At 38.1% G+C, this 19,703-nt stretch overlaps 2 pseudogenes; both read right to left on the minus strand.

Annotated features, from left to right (window-relative positions):
- Positions 1 to 15,384: 15,384 nt before the first annotated feature.
- LOC139185950 (tigger transposable element-derived protein 1-like) lies at positions 15,385 to 16,236 on the minus strand (annotated as a pseudogene).
- A 64-nt stretch (positions 16,237 to 16,300) lies between these two features.
- LOC139185951 (tigger transposable element-derived protein 1-like) overlaps positions 16,301 to 19,703 on the minus strand; it is a 34,282-nt pseudogene continuing 30,879 nt past the window's right edge.

Here is a 19,703-nt window from a genome sequence, read left to right on the forward strand (position 1 = left end):
TCCCAAACAGTCCTCCCTTCCAGACTGGCACATATTGTTGTGCTTATAATACTGGAACATTTCTCCTCTCCATTGAATTAAAGTTAACTTTTGTTCCAGCTCTTGAAAGCAATGAGCTTTCAATGGGCCTGGAAGAAAAAGGGTGTCTTCTTTTTGTTACCTAGGTGGGCTCTCTTTTAACTTACTATGTTTGGCAAGTCAACGGTGTGTAGCAGTCCCCCATGACAACTTTTACCAGCTTTCTAGATCATAGTACCTTAATGCACTGTGAGTGGTAAGTTCTCTTTACTGCCTCTTTGTTGACAGCTTTTGATCACAACCTGAGGTGATTCCACAGCACATCTCCCCATGTATGGCATCCCTCACTGTCCCAGAAGGTAGATTCCATCCCAGAAAGTTCCACAAGCACAAATCCTTCCCAGAATTTCTTCGCATTCTGTTGGCTATAACCTTACTTTCTCCAGTGAGATCTAGATGCCAACCTTCAGATTTGCTGTTTTGTTGGGTGTTCTGTTTTAGTCTTAGGGGTAGTGGCTGCTTCCCACATCTACTCTTCATGTGTTCTTTAGTGTTGTCTTTATAATTTGGTAGCTAATTTCCTATTATGCTGATCTCCTATTATAGTTCTTAATTCTTTGATTATTAAACATCCAAAGTTACCGTATAGTTTGTATCCTGATTATATTCTGAGAAATTCACCTGGTAATTTATTGATTCCCAGATGTTGTAGGTCAAAATTTTAGAGATTTGAAATGATATTATTTTCCTTCAAAGTGTTATTAATGTGTTCTCCAGGAAGACTTATAGTATACATAAGGTGTCATACAATAAACAGGCAAATATATATATAACAAAATGTCAGACAGTGCTAAGTGGTAGAGAAAAAGTTAAGTAGGGCAAGGAGATATAAAGGAATAGATTGAGATTCTTTCAATAGGCTAATTAAGGAATATTTCTCCCAAGGTGTGTCAAAAAGCAGATTCTTGAATGATGGAGTCTTGCTGCTGCTGCTGCTGCTGCTAAGTCACTTCAGTCATGTCCGACTCTGTGTGACCCCATAGACACACAGAGGCTCCCCCGTCCCTGGGATTCTCCAGGCAAGAACACTGGAGTGGGTTGCCATTTACTTCTCCAATGCATGAAAGTGAAAGTGAAGTCGCTCAGTCATGTCCAACTCTTAGCCACCCCGTGGACTGCAGCCTACCAGGCTCCTCTGCCCATGGGATTTTCCAGGCAAGAGTACTGGAGTGGGGTGCCATTGCCTTCTCTGGATGGAGTCTTAAAGGTCCCCCCCAAAAAAAGAACAGCAAATGAAAAAGCCCTAGAGAAGAAGGCATACAGAAAACAAAGGAGATAGATATAAACAATAAGATCAGAAAAGGGAGTGAGCCCCCAATCACACAGGATATATTAGGCCATATTGAAACCTCTTTAACTATCTTAGGGTTCCTGCCAGCCTCTCTATAGTGACTCTTCTGTTTTGTTTTGCTTTTTGTAATGTAACATTGGTATACAATCAGATGTAGCATTTTGGATGTGATTAGTACTAAGCCCTCAAGTATTAAAAACGTACAGTGAAACATGCAGTACCAAAAAAACAGACAGTGAAACTGCTATCACAGCTGTCTTCCCCTGACATCAGAGCCTAAAATAAAGACTTGGGAGCAGGTAGTTTATTTAAGTAGGTGATACCTGGCAGCAGGAGTGAGAGAATTGGAGAGTAAAGCACGGAAGAAATAAGAGAAAGTCAAATATCATTATAGAGCTAGTTACATATTTGGACAACTGGGATTCAATCCCACTGGGGAACCACTGTTAATTTCTCAAAAGGCTGAGGCCTTTTTAACCCAAGCGCCTCAAAATTTCCTACTCCCCTTCACCTACCCATACCCCCGCTGTATTAAATCTCCTGTCTCGATTACCCTGCATGAATTTGAGCAAGATCTTATGGTTTGGTACAAAACTGAAATGTGGGTGAAATGTGCTAGTGAAACTTGTGCAGGTAGCTGATAGGGAGTTCTAAGCATTTGACTGAGCTACTTAAAATTCACTACTGCCTGTGGTTTGGAGTTACCTGGTAGTGGTTTTCTGCTTTGAATTAAATACCAATGGGATGATTCTGGCTGAGACTTACAGGAGAGTAGTATCAACCCTTTTGAAATCTTCTTGAAACTTGTTGATTTCCAAATATTGGCTTCATGTAAAGATAAAACCTAAAGAATACTAAAGATGAGGAAATCCACTTTCTGCTCTGTTTGCTGAGTCTGGATTGCATGCTGTTTACCTTCCTGGTCTTACCTTCCCTCCCTCTCCACACTGCACCCACCCCATCCTCAACCCAACAGCACAAGATATTTAGAAAGATTGTTGCTTGGAGAATTCCAGCAAAACCAATTATATCCAAAAGTGTACTTTTATAATGTTATTCCAGAGTTCTACTGTAAGTTGCATTGAAATCTCTAAAAATTACTTTCAAAATTGAGAACAGTAAACATTTATTTAATAATCTGAGGTCATCACTATTAAATTCAACTGCTATTATTTCTTAATGCTATTTGATGATTGTATTAATAGTATATAATATCTGGCCTCAGATTTTTTTAATTAAAAAGCATTACATTTTATTTTCAAATTTATAATTTTTGTCTTTTCCTTTTCCATCAAGTTTTAGTTTTTCTTTTTGTTGCTCAAGCTATGTTCATTATTATAAGACCCTTCTGTTTGCACTTGCCAAGTTTTTTAAGGTTGAGAAGCTGATGAACAATAAATAGTACATTTTCTATGGATCTAAATAAAAGCAGTTTGACAGATATCTTAGGTACTCAGTAGCCTATTTCTCTTTTGTTGATTTATTGGTATCGTTTCCTCATCCAAGTCATTTGGTTTATTTGTTAATCAGAAATCTTGAGAAAAATAAGACCTAGATAAATTCCTTTGGTTCAGATTTTAATCATTATCCTGCTTTTTGTTTGGTTTGGTTTTATATTAAAACTGTTACATAATTGTGCATGCATTAGTTCAGTTTTTGGTGTTTTCTCTTCCTAACACTGTCATCCTCCAAGAACACATACACTCACATACAATTGTCTCCCGTAATAGATGTGTGTATGGATATAATCCTATTTCAGGTTAAACAAGCATTATCAAAGATATTTACCAAAAATATGTGTATACACTGTTTCATGTTAAAATTATTCTTCCCAGGGAAATAATAATATCCTATTATCAGATAAACAAAAATAAAGTTTTCCATAATTTAGATACAAGTAGGCTAACACTAGCACCTCACATTAATAAGACATATAACTGCCTTTATTACTGTCTTTACTATTGTGTATGCCTGTGTACATGCTAAGCCACTTCAATTGTGTCCAAATCTTTGCTACCCTGTGGACCATAGCCCACCAGGTTCCTCTGGCCATGGGATTCTCCTGGCAAGAATACTGAAGTGGGTTGCTGACTCCACTCCAGGGAATCTTCCTGACTCAGGGGTCAAACCTGTGTCTCTTAAGTCTCGTGCACTGACAGACAGGCTCTTTACCACTAGTGCCTCCTGGGAAGCAAAATATTGTGTATAAATATATTATATTGTATATAAATATATTTATTATATACATAATATACTTATCACTGCCTTTGTTTTCCACAAACTGAGAAGCAGAGGTTTAGAGAAGCTAATAATTTTACCCAGGTTCACATATTTATTTAGTGACTGGCATAGCTAAGGATTGAGTGTATTTTTAACCAAAGTTACATTTGTAAATTTACTTAATAGAATTCTGTATTTGTATAGTCATTGATTCTTTTTTTTAACACTTGCAGCCTCTTTCCTTTGACTCCCCAAAATAAGTTTTCATGAGAGTGTGAAGCATTGCCTTTTTACAATAATGTATAAAATATGAATGCTTTCACTTGCAGGGGATTTATTTTCTTTTTGCACACTTCCATTCATTATGTCATTTAGTTACATCAGATATACAACATCTTATTTCTTACTTCAATAAATTCTGTTTCCAAGTACCAAGATAGTTCATGAAGCAAATTAAAAAAAAAAAAAAAAATGACTGTGGGTTTAGGTTTCTAACAAGGAAAAAGCTATATCCACTTCTTTATTCTCATGATGACAAACAAAAATTAAATACATAAACACTTTTCTTGCTAATGTAAAACAAAACAGAAACACAGTCTTTGGACTAACTTCCTTTTAATTCCTTTGAAACTCCTCTGCATGTACTGAAAAGGCATAAAAGCAGAACTGGCAACCACAGGATTAACTGACTCTAAAAAACACATCTCAGGATCTATTTAAGGTTATAATTTTTTAAACAAATATATGCAAATTTAAAAATCTTTGAGAAGGTACATAACTTTAAAATATTCTCTTGAAGGGTATATGATCAAAAACTTTAAAGGTAACTGCCCTTCAATAACATGCATTGATTTTTCCTGCCCACTAAAAGCAGAATTAAAGATCTACGACTAATTTCTGTTCTCCATTAGCAAAATCCCTTATTTTAAACAATGGACCAAAACAAATAACAAATACAAATATCCCTTTCTTAAATCATCATTTGATTAAAAATAATTTATGCTGGAGTTTTATGTTTCAATAAAATAGAAAGGTTGTTATTGGAAATATCTATACATGTACAATTTCTACCTTTAACAAACAAGTCAAAGTGATAGGGAAATTAGCCTAGGTTGCAACAGAGAATTGAATACAAAGACTTTGGAATTCTGTGGATCCCTTCTCCTAGTACGGGGCAAGAATTACTGGTAAAGTCCTTGTTTGCATTTGCTAGGAACATTGGTTCAGAGATAACTTCTTACTTGTCAGCGGTTCCTGGTGTTCTAGAGTTTCCTTCCATGTTTGTTTCATTTATTATGAAATACTTGAAATATACAAAACATGCAAAGAATAACAATAAATTCCATGTGTCTGTCACCAGGCTTAAGAAACGTTGACATTGTGCTGTATTTGTATTTTATTCTTACAGAAATGAAAGATTTACTAGTATAATTTATATCTACTTTATCTTCCTGACCAAACATTCCTTTCCCTTTCTCCCCAGATAAAGTCAGTGCCTACTTACATATTTATACTTTTACAGCATATGTATATTGCATCGACCTATACAATATACAGTATTTTGGAAATTTTAAGCTTTGTATAAACTGCATTATACTGTGCTGTCTCTTCCCCCTTATAATAAGTATGCATTTAAGCAGTGTTGCTTTAGAATTGATTAGCTCCAGTTTAGTCATTTTATCTTCAGAATATTATTCCATTTTATGAATTAATAAACCAGAATTTTATTTTCTCATTCTTTCTTATAGATATTTAAGCCCCCCCACCTTCGTGTTTCTTTGTTGATTCATTAGCTTTGGTATTACAAATTATGATGTAACAATAGTGCAACATAAAAACAAATAGTGCAACATAAAAACAAATTCAAACTTAGAAGTTTTATCCATAAGAAAAGCAATTGCCATAGGAATAACACTCCAATTTCAGAATTCTGCAAGCCTCTTAATCAAATTAAAACAAATTATTTGATAGAGTAAGCATGAAGAAAACAGAAATAAGCAGAATCTTTAGAGGTGAAGCTAGACATGCATGGGAAAATGATCAGTAGGATCTAATAAGAAAACAGCCTCCCTATGATCAGTTGAATATTTACTGGAAGGACTGATCTGAAGCTGAAGTTCCAGTACTTTGGCCACCTGATGCTAAGAGTCAACTCATTGGAAAAGACCCTGATGCTGGGAAAGATTGAGGGCAGGAGGAGAAGGGGGAGATTGAGGATGAGAAGGTTTGATGGTATCATTGACACAATGGATATGAGTCTGAGCCAACTCTGGGAGATAGTGAAGGACAGGGAAGCCTGGCGTGCTGCAGTCCATGGAGTTGCCAAGAGTCAGACATGACTTAGCAACTGAACAACATAGTCAATTGACTACCAGAAGAAGCTGATAACAGGAGCAGGTTCTGTGTTTTTGGTGCTTGCACATGCGTAGAGCACATGGTGGTCAGGGTCCTATAGGAAGGAGACAAGACTGACTAAAATTTAGTCAAGACAAAGCTGAGGATAAGAAATGGCCAATTGTGAACAGTTGATAATCTTCCCTGCTGTTTAAGAGACAAAATCTGTGCTTAGATATTATTAGAAATGGAGTAAGAGTCATTGTATGGTTAAGATTGGTTCAAATAGTGTTTTGGGGTGAGATAACCTTCATCCCTGAAAGACTAGCAGTATGTTACAGTGAGTGTGCTGTCAGACTGACAACTGTTGGAGGGTCTTAGAAATCAGGCATTTAGCAAAAAAAAACAAACAAAAAAATGTATGTGTATATATATATATATGAAGAGAATTTTTTAAATAAATACTAAAGGTTGAACAAGTGAATATAACCAGAATATGAGGTTTAGAAGGAACCAGTTAAAAAGATTCCAAGATGTTGGGCTTTAAAGATCTTCATTTGGATAGTAGAATGAAGACAGCAATGAAAATCTGAGAATTTCCCAATTTACTGTCTGAATATTTTTGGTGATGACATATATATCAGAGGATTCTAGAAACATGAACAGCCATCTTCTTCCAAGCACTATGCATGTGTCTCTTTAGAAAGCCAGAGTCATGCACAGGTAATTGCGAAGGATCTCTAAGTGGAGATCTGAGGTTCTTTGGCAATGATGCTGAAAGTTCTGGCAATGTTATCCATAGTCACGGATATTTTCTGGGATAGACAAAGGAAGATGCAAGAGTTTTGTCAAATTTCCCAAGTGTCCCACTCAACAACAGCTTTAGTCACAAAGGTTGTTCATACATGATCTGTCGTAGTACTCAAGTCTTAATGTTTTACTCTTAAACTTCTAACCTCTTCTTCTAAAGTTTCTTAAGAACCCTCATAGGGCTGCTATTATGTGCCTATGTTTGTAGTTGTAACATGTTAGTCCAGACCTTTGAGCTTGTCTCACGCTTAGTAGCTCAATTGTCTCCAACTCTTTGTGACCCCATGGACTGTAGCTTGCCAGGCTCTGTCCATCGGATTCTCCAGGCAAGAATACTAGAGTGGGTGACTGTTCCCATCTCAGGGGATCTTCCCAACCCAGAGATCTAACCCAGGTCTCCTGCATTACAGGTGGATTCTTTACTGTCTGAGCCACCAGAGAAGCCCTTGGGCTCATCTAAAGGCCTGGAAATTTAGAGGTAATCGAAAAAAATAAATAGAAAATTTAGAGGTAGACAAAAATTTAGATGTTAAGATGAGAAAAACAGTCTGGTTCAAAATTTAATAAGCGCTATTTATATTTTCTAGTTAACAGGATCCAGTTCAGTTAGTAGGCATTTCAGTACAGATCAGTTCAGTCGCTCAGTCATGTCTGACTCTTTGCGACCCCATGGACTGCAGCATGCCAGGCCTCCATGTCCATCACCAATTCCCACCATTTACTCAAACTCATGATGGCCCCCCACTCCAGTACTCTTGCCTGGAAAGTCCCATGGACAGAGGAGCCTGGTGGGCTGCAGTCCATGGGTTCACTAAGAGTCAGACACGACTGAACGATTTCACTTTCACTTTTCACTTTCATGCATTGGAGAAGGAAATGACAACCCACTCCAGTGTTCTTGTCTGGAGAATCCCAGGGATGGGGGAGCCTCATGGGCTGCCATCTTTGGGGTCGCACAGAGTCAAACATGACTGAAGCGACTTAGCAGCAGCATGTCCATTGAGTCTGTGATGCCATCCAACAATCTCATCCTCTGTTATCACTTCTCCTTCCATCTTCAATGTTTCCAATAGTAGAGTCTCTTCAGATGAGTCAGCTCTTCACATCAGGTGGCCAAAGTACTGGAGTTTCAATTTCAACATCAGTCTGTCCAATGAATACTCAGGACTGATCTCCTTTAGGATGGACTAGTTGGATCTCCTTGCTGGCCAAAGGACTCTCAGGTCTTCTCCAACACCACAACTCAAAAGCATCAATTCTTTGGTGCTCAGCCTTCTTATAGTCCAACTCTCAAATCCATGGGCTTCCTTGGTGGCTCAGATGGCAAAGCATCTCCTTGTAGTGCGGGAGACCCAAGTTCGATCTCTGGGTTGGAAAGATGCCCTGGAGAAGGAAATGGCATCCTTTCACATGTCACATCCTTACATGACTACTGGAAAAACCATAGCCTTGACTAGACGGACCTTTGTTGGCAAAGTAATGCCTCTGCTTTTTAATATGCTGTCTAGGTTGGTCATAACCTTCCTTCCAATCAGTAAGAATCTTTTAATTTCATGGCTGCAGTCACCATCTGCAGTGATTTTGGAGCCCTCCAAAATAAACTCTCTCACTATTTCCACTGTTTTCCCATCTATTTGCCATGAAGTGATGGGACCAGATGCCATGATCTTAGTTTTCTGAATGTTGAGTTTTAAGCCAACTTTTCATTCTCCTCTTTCACTTTCATCAAGAGGCTCCTTAATTCTTCTTCACTTTCTGCCATAAGGGTGGTGTCATCTGAATATCTGAGGTTATTGATATTCTCTCCTGGCAGTCTTGATTCCAGCATGTGCTTCATCCAGCCCAGTGTTTCTCATGATGTACTCTGCGTATAAGTTAAATAAGCAGGGTGACAATATACAGCCTTGATGTACTAGTTTTCCTATTTAGAACCAGTCTGTTGTTCTATGCCCAGTTCTAACTGTTGATTCCTGAACTGCATGCAGATTACTCAAGAGCAAGTCAGGTGGTCTGGTATTCCCATCTCTTTCAGAATTTTCCACACTTTATTGTGATCCACACAGTCAAAGGCTTTGGCATAGTCGATAAAGCAGAAATAGATGTTTTACTGGAACTCTATTGATTTTTTGATGATCCAGCAGATGTTGGTAATTTGATCTCTGGTTCCTCTGCCTTTTCCAAAACCAGCTTGAACATCTGGAAGTTCACGGTTAGTGTATTGTTGAAGCCTGGCTTGGAGATTTCGAGCATTACTTTACTAGCATGTGAGATGAGTGCAATTGTGTGGTAGTTTGAGCATTCTTTGGAATCGCCTTTCTTAGGGATTGGAATGAAAACTGATCATTTCCAGTCATGTGGCCACTGCTGAGTTTTCCAGATTTGCTGGCATATTGAGTGCAGCACTTTCACAGCATCATCTTGCAGGATTTGATATAGCTCAACTGGAATTCCATCACCTCCACTAGCTTTGTTTGTAGTGATGCTTCCTAAGGCCCATTTGACTTTGCATTCCAGGATGTCTAGCTCTAGGTGAGTGATCACACCATCATGATTATCTGGATCATGAAGATCTTTTTGGTATAGTTCTATGTATTCTTGCCACGTCTTCTTAACATCTTCTTCTTCTGTTACTCCATACCATTTCTGCCCTTTATTGAGCCCATGTTTGCATGAAATGTCCCCTTGGTATCTCTAATTTTCTTGAAGAGATCTCTAGTCTTTCCCATTCTATTGTTTTCCTCTATTTCTTTGCATTGATCACTGAGGAAGGCTTTTTTAACCTCTCCTTGCTATTCTTGGGAACTCTGCATTCAAATGGGTATATCTGTCCTTTTCTCCTTTGCCTTTAGCTTCTCTTCTTTTGTCAGCTATTTGTAAGGCCTCCTCAGACAGCCATTTTGCTTTTTTCATTTCTTTTTCTTGGGAATGGTCTTGACCCCTGACCCCTGTACAATGTCACACACCTTCGTCCATAGTTCATCAGGCACTCTGTCTTCAGATCTAGTCCCTTATATCTATTTCTCACTTCTGCTGTATAATCATAAGGTATTTGATTTAGGTCATACCTGAATGGTCTAGTGGTTTCCCCTACTTTCTTCAATTTAAGATTAAATTTGCAATAAGGAGTTCATGATCTGAGCCACAGTCAGCTCCCAGTCTTGTTTTTGCTGACTGTATAGAGCTTCTCCATCTTTGGCTGCAAAGAATATAATCAATCTGATTTTAGTGTTGACCGCCTGGTAATGTCCATGTGTAGAGTCTTCTCTTGTGTTGTTGGAAGAGGGTGTTTGCTATGACCAGTGCATTCTCTTAGCAAAACTCTATTAGACTTTGCCCTGCTTCATTCCGTACTCCAAGGCCAAATTTGCCTGTTACTCCAGGTGTTTCTTGACTTCCTACTTTTGCATTCCAGCCCCCTATAATGAAAAAAACATCTTTTGGTGTTAGTTCTAAAAGGTCTTGTAGGTCTTCATAGAACCGTTCAAATTCAGCTTCTTTAGTATTACTGGTCGGGACATAGACTTGGATTACCATAATATTGAATGGTTTGACTTGGAAATGAACAGTAGGCAGATATCAACAGGCAAAACAGGGCCTCATTAGAGACTATCCAGGTTCATGAGATAATTTTCCCATGAATTTTCATGTTGGAATTCATAAGTGCTCTTTTGATAGAGATGTTAAGAGAAAAAAGTGAAAGTTGTTCAGTCATGTCTGACTCTTTTCAACTCCATGGATGGTAGCCTGCCAGGTTCTGTCTATGGAATTTCCCAGGCAAGAATATTGGAATGTGTTTCCATTCCCTTCTTGAGGGGATCTTCCCGACCCAGGGACTGAACCCAGGTTTTCTGCCTTGCAGGCCAATTCTTAACCATCTGAGCTACCCATGGAGGCTATCTCCTCCAATTAAAAAGAGGATGATGATTAGATTTGTGCTTACAGAATGAGTAGTCCCAAGCATATTGGGTAAAATTATGCTTAGGATCTTCTAAGTCTGTTATATTTATATACTCTTACCTCCCATAGTGATAGTGTATTTATTGGTATTGTGGCAAAGTATGTTTCCCTGGGTTTGGGAAGATCCACTGGAGACAGGAATGGCTACCCACTCGAGTATTCTGGCCCGGAGAATTCCATGGACTCTATAGTCAAAGGGGTCTCAGAGAGTGGAACATGACTGAGTGACTTTCACTTTCACTTTCGTGTTTGATTGTAAAAAGTTTTAGGCACATGAAAAGGCCCTTAGTTAAGTCACAGCAGAAGCACAAGTTGTCTTTTTTGAAAAGTATTGAAGTTGAAGGAGGGTCCTTTTGAAATCTAAAGTAGAAAGCAAAAGGGCCACTGAATGATATCACAAAGGATGACCTTAGATCTGAGAGTAGTATAGGAATTTACGAAACCAGAAGCTTATAAAGTAAAGGGTGTATATGACCAACAATAAAATGTAGAGTTGTAGATTATGCTATAAATTGAATAAAGGGCTGTCATAGATTTTGTGGTCCATGCATCGATAGAAATATTCAACAGAGAATAGGTCACAGGTCTGGTGAGAGAGGAATAGGCAGTACAGTATAAATCTCATTACTTAAAGTTATGATCCAACTTTATATAAAGAGTTATAAGAATATCAAATGTGATGTGGAAGGGTATAGAGAAGGATGAAGTCAAGGAGAACAAGAAAAATAATGAAACTAAAAGTAGTTAACAGAATATAGGAGGCCATGTTCTGGCATCTAGAGTAGAAACTGATTACTTGATGATGTCATCTGCTTATCTTAAAGCTATCTACTTCATGGCTCTGTGTGCTTCTGGGTTATTTAAAGAAAGCCTCAGTTTAAGGTTTCCATTTGGAATGGACTTTCATTTAGAGCAGCATTTAAACCTTTTCAGTTGAGAAACATGTATCCAGGTTTGTATCCCATGGAGTTTGACAGCACTATTGATGGTAAAGAGGTTGACATAAGGGTTCTTCCAACGTGCTCAAAATTAATTTTCAAATGCTGTCAGCTCCAGAGAACTAAGCCCTAATTTCTAGGATGCAGAGGAGTTTGGCTGAAAGAACTGGAGGAAGAGCAGTCTTATTCTGTTGATAACTACTGTGGATATAGTTAATAAGTCCCTTTTAATTTTCAGATGTCTGAATTGACCAGGATAGAATTTTCAGAAGTCCAGACAGAATAGGGATTTTCTATGGGTCATTCTGTTATTTTATATAGGGATAGTTGCTATGACCCAGAAGGAGAGGACTGGAGAGCAATCAGGGCTAATGACAAAACCTTAAGCAATAGGAAATTAAATTATTTCATCAATTTACAAGTTTTAATTTTAATAGTTCATTAAATCTATCATTTCAGATGACTGTCAATGATAGAAGCAGTGTCATTTGGGGAAAAGGGAAAGAATTTATAGGATTGTTTAGAGGACTACCAAAGAAATGAGTTCCTTGATTAGGTTAAAGAGCCAGTGGAATTCCCCATGAAGGGAACACTTATCCTAACAAACATTTAGTAACAGTAGTGGCCGTGGTCTTCTTATAAGAGAAAACTTCCAGCCAGTAAGAGTATATAGATATGATAATAAGAATATATTAATTTTCATGAAACTTAGGGATCTGATAATAAAATTACTAATAAGGAAAAAGTCCTGGTGGAAAGGTTTCTTTTCTTGTCCCCACTTTTGCAGCTTTACCAGAATTATATTTTTGAGGTGGAACATGAAGCCACCACTTGTTTCTAATAGGAATAAAGTTTTCCCATCTTGGTGCAGGAGTTGATTATTTCCTTTCTTGGTGAGTGATTTTATAAAGGTCAGAAACTAAATTTCAGATAAGGGACTAAGGAAAGACCAAGGAGCTAGTTGGGTGTTTCCAAGGTACAACAGCTTAGAAAAAACATTCAACTTGTTTCCAGTTGGCCTTTCAATGTTCAAAGGCTTTGAGTTGGGAGGTTTCGAGTACCTCAACTAGAGGATAAGGTGTCATCAGAGTAGGTTTAGGATCTTATCTGATTATGGTGAGGATGTAACAACTTTATAACAGTTTAATGTACCCATCAGAGAGCAAATTTGCCTCAGGGGTTTCGTAGCCCTTAAGAACTTCTATTAATATTAAAGTATGGTCATTTTCTTTGGCAATAATAAAGCATCTAAGAAGTCAGATAGCTACTTTTCATTTTTCATTGGCATTCTAGCTGTTTTCTTAATCCTCTGATTTCCATAACATACAAAAATAATGTACTACCCCCAAAATATATCTACTGTCTTTATAGATGTTAAATTTCTTAACTTTGGCTAAAGATAAGAAGCTCTTGTGAGAGATACTCTCTGTGATTTTGAAAATTTGTAATGGAGTATCCTGCTTGAATGTTTCTTTCTAAGACATAGAGATATGAGCCATCAACAAATGGTGTAAGGTCTGGATTTTCAAGGAAGACTTTCAAAAGGCCAAGATGAAAGATGATTGAGGTTTGAGTGTTCATACCAGAATCAGGCAGTTATCTTTCAGTTGGGAGAAGGAGGAAAGTGGCAGGACTGAGACTTTAACAAGAGTGGATAGTGATGTGGTGGAGAAAGGAGAAGAATTTCATAACAGGTGAACTGAGAGGTCACAAAGTGTTGGAAAAGTTGGAAAAGGGTCCAAACTGCATAAGAGACATAAATGTTCAGGGTACAACCTAGCACAAGGTCACCTGTGGTTTAAACTAATCGTGTAGTTTCCACTACTGCCAGCAATCAAGAAGGGAAAACTTGAGCTGTAGGATTCCAGGTAAGAAGAAAATATCCAGCTGACCTTTGATTTTCATTATGTTTTTGAGAAAAGACCTCTATAGCATATTCTTCTCTTTTATGAATAAACTGGAAGAAAGGGAAAGAGCAGTCAGGAAGCCCTAAGTGGGTTAGATCAATAGGAGACCTTAGAGATTCAAATGATGTTAAAGTAGGCAAGTCCCATTTTAGAGGTTCAGACATAAGTTTTTTTTAGTATTGTGATATAAAGGAGATGTTGTAGCAGAGAAGGTAAGAATACACATTCTACAATTGCCAGTCAGTTTTGGAGATCCTTAATGTTGTCTCTTGGCTCAGATAGGAGACTGTTAAGTATGGTCTTTTTTTTTTTTTAAAGTTCTTTTTTAAATTTTTATTTATTTTTAATTGAAGAATAATTGCTTTACAGAATTTTTCTGTTTTCTGTCAAAAGTATGGTCATGATATGATCTTGGGATCAGATTTTTCCTTTGGAGGGAATATTATGACCTAAGTAGTGAGCCTGGGGGCAACGGAGCTGAACTTTATCTCTTGAGACCTTATGCCCCTTCTTAGAGAAGTCTTTTAATAAGTATTAGAGTTGTAGAGATTTGCTGAATGTCTTAGAACAAAGAAGGAGGTCACCTACATATTGAATAAAGGTTGCATTTACAAGGGAAGAGCAACTCTTTTATATTTGCACTTAATGTTCAGGAAAAATGTGTGATGCCTTCTGTAAATCCCTGGCATTCAAGTGTATTGTGCTTTTTCCCATGTATAAGTAAATAAGTGTTGGTAATAAGAATGAAAGGGTATAGTGAAGAAAGTGAGGTATAAGCCAACAGTGATAACATGAGTGACATTGAAGAACAGAATGCGAGGATGGTGTACTACATCCTAAGGACTTTGTCTCCCAGATATGGCCTAAGTCCGTTGTTTCAACAGCTCCAAGTGAGTCAGGAATGTGAATAAACGTGTCTTGAATATGGGGGTTTTTAATGGCTTCAGAGCTATAAAAGGGGTGAGAAAGCTATAAAAAGGAGTTATCTTTCAGAGCTGTCAGAGATCAAAGATGAGTGGGAGAGGAATCCTATACTTTAGGAAAAGTACCTCAGGTGAACATGAAATATTAAAATTCTAATTAGAAAGCAAGTCTCTGCCTATTAGACAAGCTGGTGAAACTTAATAAAAAGCTATGTCAAGCAGCATGAGGCCCAAGGGATATAAAAAGGAGATAAGGTATAAGACATGGTGAATTATCTAAGTGCACCACAGAGATTGTGTACTCTGAGGCAAAATGGTGGAAAATTGTGAGCTGTCAAATGTGGCTCCATTGTCTACCAGAAAGGAAGAGTCTGAATTTATTGTCTTTTTGTACCTCGGATATTCTTTTGGTAGTCTTTCCCCAATAGGCATAGTATTCCTACCAAACAAGGAGGACGTCATTGCAGCCTACAGTTACACTTAAGGACATGTCTGCAAGATATGACCTAAGTCTGTTCTGATAACCCCAAGTGAGTCAGGAATGTGAGTAAAATGTGTGGATTATAAATGGCTTGGGAACTGTAAAAGGGATGAGAAGTTGAGAATGGTCCTAAGGTGAATGTGAGAGTGGTCCTAAGGCATTAGAATAACTTTTTTCAAGTTTCTTAAGTTAGAGAGTCATGAGTTTGTGTTATGTACGCTTAGTTTTGTTAGCCTGTACAGGCATACCTCAGAGATATTACAGATTTCATTTTAGACTATCACAATAAAGCAAATATCACAATCAAGTGAGTCAAACAAATCTGGTTTCCCAGTGCATGTAAAAGTTATATTTATACTACACTGTAGTCTCTTAAGTGTACAATGGCATTATGTCTAAAAAAAAAAAAGCAATATATATACTATAATTAAAAAACAATTTATTGCTAAAAAATGCTAGCAATCATTTGAACTTTCAGCAAGACAATTTTTTTTTTTTTTTTTGCTGGTAGATGGTCTTTCTTCAGTGTTGATGGCTGTGGACTGATCCGTAAGGTGGTTTTCAAAGGCTGGGGCAGTTACGGCAATTTACTAAAATAAGACCACAATGAAATTTGACTCATAGATTGATTCTTTCTTTCACAGATGATTTCTCTGTAGCATGCAATACTATTTGATAGCATTTTTCCCACAATAGAACTTCTTTCAAAATTAAAGTCAATCCTCAAACTCTACCACTGCTTTATTAACTTAGTTTATGTATATCTAAAGCTTCATTGTCTTATTAACAATCTTCAAAGTATCTTCACCAGGAGTAGTTTCCATCTCAAGAATCTGTTTTCTTTGCTCATCCATAAGAATCAACTCCTTATCAGTTAAAGTTTTATGATAAGTTAAGATTAGTTCTCTTGCTGTTTCCACCACAGGTACAATTGCTTCCTCCACTGCAGTCTTGAACCCCTCAAAGTCATCCATGACGGTTGGAGTCCACTTCTTCCAAACTCCTGTTAATGTTGTTATTTCAGCTTCATCCCACGAGTCACACATGTTCTTAATGATATCTCATCAGAGGACCCACTCTATGAAAGCTGCTGCTGCTAAGTCACTTCAGTCGTGTCCGACTCTGTGTGACCCCATAGATGGCCCCATCCCCGTCCCTGGGATTCTCCAGGCAAGAACACTGGAGTGGGTTGCCATTTCCTTCTCCAATGCATGAAAGTGAAAAGTGAAAGTGAAGTCGCTCAGTCGTGTCCGACTCTTTGTGACCCCATGGACTGGAGCCTACCAGGCTCCTTCATCCATGGGACTTTCCAGGCAAGAGTACTGGAGTGGGGAGCCATGGCCTTCTCCGCAGCTAGAGACTTACAAAAATTCATTTCTTAAATAATAAGACTTAATAGTCAAAATTACTCCTTGATCCATAGTCTGCAGAATGGATGTTGTGTTAGAAAGCATGAAAACAACATGAATCTCACTTACATCTCCTTCAGAGTTCTTGGGTGACCAGGTGCATTATCAATTATTGTTGTTGTTCAGTCACTAAGTCATGTACTGTATGCGACCCCTTGGACTGCAGCACGCCAAGCTTTCTTGCCCTTCACTATCCCTTGGAGTTTGCTCAGATTCAAGTTCATTGATTTGGTGATGCTATCTAACCAATTCATCTTCTGCCACCCCCTCTTCCTTTTGCCTTCAATATTTCCCAGCATCAGGGTCTTTTCCAATGAGTTGATGTTTGCATCAGGTGGCCAAAGTATTATCAATAAGCAAAAATATTTTGAAAGAACTTTTTTTCTGGATAGTAGGTCTCCACAGTGGGCTTAAAATATTTAGTAAAATGTCATAAACAGATGTGCTGTCATCCGATCTTTGTTATTCCACTTGTTAGAGTACAGAAGAGTGGATTTGGCCAAATTTTTAAGATTGTAGGATTTTTTGAATGGTAAATGAGCTTCCACTTAAAGTCATCAGATCCTTTAGCCCCTAACCAGAGTCAGCTTTGAAATGTTAAAGACAGGCATTGACTTTTCCTCTCTAGCTATGAAAGTCCTAGATGGCATCTTCTTCCAATAGAAGGCTGTTTTATCTACACTGAAAATCTGCTGTTTAGGTAGACAGCGTAATTACTTTTCTTAGCTAGATCTTTTGGATAACTTACTGCAGCTTCTATATCAGCATTTGCTGCTTCACATTTTGCTTTTTTGTTATGGAGATGTCTTCGTCCCTTAACCTCATAAACCAATCTCTACCAGCTTCCACACCTCATTCAGCCTTGCTGAAGATTGTTCATACATGCTCAGTCATGTCCAACTCTTTGAAACCCCATGGACTGTAGTCCACCAGGCTTCCCTGTTCATGGAATTTTTCAGGCAAAAACCGTGGGCTCAGTTTCCATTTCCTACTCTAGGGGATCTTCCCGACCCAGGGATGGAACCTATGTTTCTTCCACCTCCTGCATTGGCAGGTGGGTTTTTTTTTTTAACCATGGCTCTACCTGGAAAGTCTGAAGTCCATTGTTGAAGATTAGGCTTAGACTTAAAGAAATGCTACAGCTGGTTTGTGGAAAAGGAAATGGCAACCCACTCCAGTACTCTTGCCTGGAAAACCCCATGGACAGAGGAGCCTAGTAGGCTACAGTCCATGGGGTCGTGAAGAGTTGGGCACAACTGAGACTTTACTTTCACTTTTCACTCTCATGCATTGGAGAAGGAAATGGCAACCCTTCTTGCCTGGAGAATCCCAGGGACAGAGGAGCCTGGTGGGCTTCTGTCTATGGAGTCGCACAGGGTCAGACACGACTGAAGCGACTTAGCAGCAGCAGCAGCTGATTTGATCTATGAAGATTGCTAAAACTTCCTCTATATCAACAGTAGGGCTGTTTCACTTTCTTATTATTCATGTGTTTACTGGAATAGTACTGTGAATTCTGTTCAAGAACTTTTCCTTTGCATCTACAACTTAGCTAACCTGTTGGTTCAGGAGAACTAGCTTTTTGCCTGCTGTAGTTTTTGAAATGTGCACCTCAATAAGCTTACTCACTTCTGGCTTTTGATTTAAAGTGACAGACATGCAACTCTTCCTTTCCCTCCCTTCCTTCCTTCCCACTATAGGATTCAATATCGTTGTTCTCAGGGAATAGGAAGGCCCAAGGAGAGGGAGAGATAGGGGAGCAGCCAGTCAGTGGAACAGTCAGAACATACACAGCATTTATGGATTAAGTTCACTGTCTTATATGGGTTCAGTTCTTCTTACCCCAAAACATTACAGTGATAACATCAAAGATCACAGATCAGAGATCAGTATAACAAATATAATAATAATGAAAAGGTTTGAAACATCACTAGAATTACCAAAATGTGACACAAAGTGAGATAATGCTGTTGAGAAAATGGCATCAATAAACTTAACTCGAAACAGGGTTGCTACAACCTTCAATTTCTAAAATATACGATATCTACCTGCCAATAAAATGAAATATGCCTGTATATTATCATGATGCTGTGTTAAAGCTTGGATTTCAGAGAAAAAGGACACTTTACCAATTAATGTGATGTCTTTGAATAGCCTCTCTCAGTTCTGCATGGAGTCCATTGATAAAGCTGACAACCAAAGCATATTCCCTGTGGTTATCTAGAGTTAGACCTAAACAAGATTTCTAGATAAGCATCTAACAGCTTTTCTAAGCATCTAACAGCTTTTCTCCAATTTCCTTATTTTTGTTATAGGCCTCAGGGGTATTTTGATTTCTCTGTAAATCTTCATTAAGTTTGACTGATTTTGATTTTTCAAACCATAAAGAGGTGTCTCCAGAATCTAAAAGGAATTGAGTCAACTGATAGAGATCTGAGGGTCCCTAGAGTATGTCCCTAAGATTGACCTTAAGTGTGTAGGAATTTTTTCTCTATTTCTACATGATCAGGAAAATCTTCCATTTTCACATACAGGCCAGATTGAAGCAAGTGTTAAAAAATAATCTGCTGGAGAGGAAGTAATTTGATCCCTGTAGTTTCTTGTCCTTGGAATCTTAACATTGGAGGAGCAAGAATAAAGTCCCAGGACACTATGGGTAACTGAGAAGTTAGCAAGTCTGGGATGGGGTCCAGGGATAGAGAATAAATACAAATGAGACACGAACAAGGCTGTAGGAGAGACTGGGACAAACAGAAGAGCAGAAGAGAAAGGAGTGGAAAATGTTGAAAACAAGGCTTTCTTAGAGCTAGGGGTAAAAGGAATAGCATAGGAAGAAAACAAGTATCCTCAAGAGATTGAGTAGCACAGCTTTCAATAATATAAATTGAGATTGTTGAAGACCTTGACTGGCATTTGACTTGAGGGTAGTTTTTGGCTTCTTCATATCAAATAAAAAGGAAGCAGACCATTATTTAAAGCATATTCTAGACACCCAGGATTCAATAGCTCCCTAAAGGTGGACTAAATGAGGGAGGTTTTCAAGCCCCAGAGTGGCTTTGCAACTCCAAGTTATCCTTAGTAAAACTGCCATTTTTGAAGGTATTGAGCAAAATCAGTGCCACAGTGGTCAAGCAGATAATGAGCTGAAATTAATCTATCCTCAATCTCAGTAGATTAAAAGTTATCCACGGGGTAACAGGATCAAGTAGAGAAAGGAGGAAAGTAATAATAAATCAGTTTTATGCACAGTTTTCATTTGGTAGTCAGAGTCCCTCTTGCAACCTTTCTGGAGGAGCTGAAAGCTCCAATCTGTTTAACCCCTGAGAAAGGAATCAGGAAAAGCAGAGAGGCATCA

Source organism: Bos indicus, chromosome 11 (assembly GCF_029378745.1).
Source record: "Bos indicus isolate NIAB-ARS_2022 breed Sahiwal x Tharparkar chromosome 11, NIAB-ARS_B.indTharparkar_mat_pri_1.0, whole genome shotgun sequence".
In the NCBI taxonomy this organism is placed as follows: Eukaryota; Metazoa; Chordata; class Mammalia; order Artiodactyla; family Bovidae; genus Bos; species Bos indicus.